A 3,396-nucleotide genomic window follows, 5' to 3' on the forward strand; every position below is an offset into this window, starting at 1 on the left:
ATGGATCGCATTCATACAGCACTATTCCCGCATCACCCACGACACAAGCGCCCACGAGTGTTCAGCGAGTATTATTGCCCGACGACGGTGTCCCTTTTGCTGTTTGGTGCTGTGCCATCAAACGACCAGTGTTGACTCGTACCTAGGACAAAATGCGATAATACATTCGGATGGTTACTAGCCAAATAAATGATCACGGCAGACGGCAGTCGGTCCGAAATAGTGCAGTCGTGCTTTATAAACGGTCGCCAATCCGCCATAGACTAAACCGGGAGCGAGACAGATATCACGAAGACGTACAGCTTTTCATGTGCAAGTTTTGCCAATTAGTTATCGTAAGAGATCAGAAGGCAGCTGAAGATAACGTCTAACAAGTCATATAAGGGAAGCGGAGGGAGACCAGGCCCAGGGAGCGGGGCGTTAGCTCGAGCCCCCCCCCCCCTCTCTCCCAAACTAGAACCTGGGACGTGTGGAGCGTTCAGTTTCGTCGATGTAGGCTAATGGTGCACCGTTAAAGGGTGAAATACGTTAACAAAACAGAAATAAATCGTTAAACATACAGTTCAAGCGTATTTACAAATTGCAACCGAGCTCCGCCGTAGGGTATTTTATTTCCGCCGTAGTATATTTCACTTGGGGGATTTTCTACCATACATCTGCCTGAGCTTAGGGTAATTAGAATTTGTCGGCGACGTTAAAAAATGATGCACCTTTTTTCGCAGTATAGGATATCGCATGTGCATATTTCTGCCTTTTTGGGTGCGCTTTATCGGTTTTTCGTGAGTAACTCGCGTAAAAACCGTCCGATCGCGACGAAACTTTCAACACCCCCGATTTTATCAATTTTACACCTACCCTGAAAATTTCATGACTCTGACCCAAATGACCTTTGACCTGTGACCTATTTCTCGAGACCATATTTGGCCCGAATCGCGATTCGGCGTATGTCGGCTCGCATTAGCCGCGCGGTTGCAGTCTTCACGTGGTTTCCAGCGTTGAAACATGTGATATGATGCTGGTCCCATGCATTAGGGTGGGTGTCAAGGTCACCTGAAGGTCAGGTCACCTCAATGACCTTTGATGACCTCGGTTCACTTTTTCGAGTTTTACATGTTTCTAGGCTAGTTTTAGAGCTGATTTCGAATTTAGCAACCATTTGAACATTACAGGGGGTGTAACGAAATTATCCGGACACCTTTCTTCCCGCTGTAATTAAAAAGCAAAACAATCTGGTACTTTTTCTTTTAACTGAGCTTGTAGCCACCTTTCATAAAAACAGTGGCGAATGTTCTGGAGCATTTCAGCCAATGGATTCTCCAGCACACTGGCTTTGATGTGGACCAACGCCGTCTAAACCTGTGCCTGCGGTTGAGCAGTGCTTATGGCGGGTGGCTCTTCATACACCTCCTGCTGAACAAGAGCCCACAGATTTTCGATTGAATTGGAATCGCGACTTTTTCCAAGTCATAATCGTTAGCCCAGAATGATTGAAGGTTCTATCGGCATCACTTCCCGGTCTTTTAGGGACTTTTAAGTAGCGCTCCGCCCCGCATGAAGACAGCATGGCTTGAATCAAGATTACTGCTTGAATCAGGCATCAGTGCGCGTTCAGAAACCGTGCCCTCCTATGCCGTCTGGTTGAGCGCCTCCAATCATGCTCCACCACCTTCCCTGGAAAAGCTCCACCCTTGCCTATGGGGCAAAATATAAGGGACAAAAACACAAGCACAGATAAAAACAAAGCAAAATTAACTCATTACCTAATGAAATTCAGGCTGGAGAAAAAACATAGGTAATAGGTATCTATGTCAAATTAGAATGAAAGATTAAAATCAACCTGACCAGGCCTTACGGTCTGACCTGACCTGGTCCTAACCACCTTACTTCGCCTAACTTAACCCAATTCAACCTAGCCTACAACAACACCTGCAGAGGTACCTTCCTGGAAAAATGACGCCCAGGGAGGTGACTGTCCAACTTATTGAAATACTACCATGATTGCTTGTCAAAATGTGTGTCATCATGCTCTTGTTTGACAAGTGATGTAAAATAAATGTGATATTCAATAATTATTTTATTATTTATTTATTTTTCGGTTCACCCGACAACCACAAACAAGTGGGCATATCTCCTGACTGTTGACTGTTGACTTTGAGTGATCAAAATATTCAAATAATCATGGTACAATGCTGTGCATAGTGCACACTAATCATGCTGTTTTTGTGTAGGCCCTCTGCACATTGTTGTGTCCACTGCTATGTGCACCTTAAGTAAAAAAAGTGACTGGTGGTACATGACAAAAGGTTGTGCAACTGTGAAGTTCATGCCCTTGGCCTTGCTGGTGCCAGATGCCTATAGCTATAGCAGGATCAGTGAGGGTTGTAGACATGCTACATACATTGTGCAGTGAAGATATTGGCACAAAGTTCATCCGTAATTACTATGCTTGACACCTAATGTAAGAAGCGACATAAATGCCCAGATGATAAAGCTCTCTGGTCAACATCACACAAATTTATTGACATACTTTGCAGGTACATATTTACATTCATGGCAAATACTTTTGATTTGATTCAGAAACTAGTTGCTAGTAAGCTTGCATTTTTAGGTACAACAACGACCATATATTAAATCATAAAACACCTTCTCATGGCATTCATCACATACCTTTTTACCGAACAAGTACCTACCTAGCTATCATGCAATGATTCTAAAATTTGTCCGCAATCCATCTGTATCTCAACTGACACAATGAATTTGAAATACCCTGACAAAACCTATAACTGTACATAAGAAGAGTGCAATGCTACAAGAACTATGACTTTCTGAAGTTATTCTCACATGCTGGAATGTTGAAACTCTACTTTTGTCGTCCATATCCACGTTTGATTGAGCCATCATATAGAACTGTTTTCGTTCTTCAGTCACAAGCTTTCGCACAAATCTTGAATTTTTACACATCATCTTGAACCATGCTTCAGTCTTTCCAACAAGGTACTATGTAACATCAAAGCAATTTTGATTTGTTACAACAGCTTCAGATCATGATAGGCTTGAGGTTTGTTACAACTTACACCATTTCAATTTGCCAGACAAATCTCTACAAAATGTGGATTAATTCCCAAACTCAGTAATTGATCATATCAGTATTTGCAGTTTCCACACAATGTTTCATAATACTATTCTATGTTTATACAAAGAAACTCAAATAATCCACAAATTGTTATTGAAGCACTCCCACTTCAAGAATTCACAGCAACAACAATACAAATTCAGAAGCAAACAAACATTGCGCCAGATTTCGTATCAAACGCGCCATCGTCCTGAAATTTCTACCACAGACGGTAGTTCAACCGCAGCCGTAGTGCGAAAACCCCTGCCCACCTTACCCCACGG

This window comes from Amphibalanus amphitrite, unplaced genomic scaffold (assembly GCF_019059575.1).
Source record: "Amphibalanus amphitrite isolate SeventyFive unplaced genomic scaffold, NRLGWU_Aamphi_draft 000011F_arrow, whole genome shotgun sequence".
NCBI classification, from domain to species: domain Eukaryota; kingdom Metazoa; phylum Arthropoda; class Thecostraca; order Balanomorpha; family Balanidae; genus Amphibalanus; species Amphibalanus amphitrite.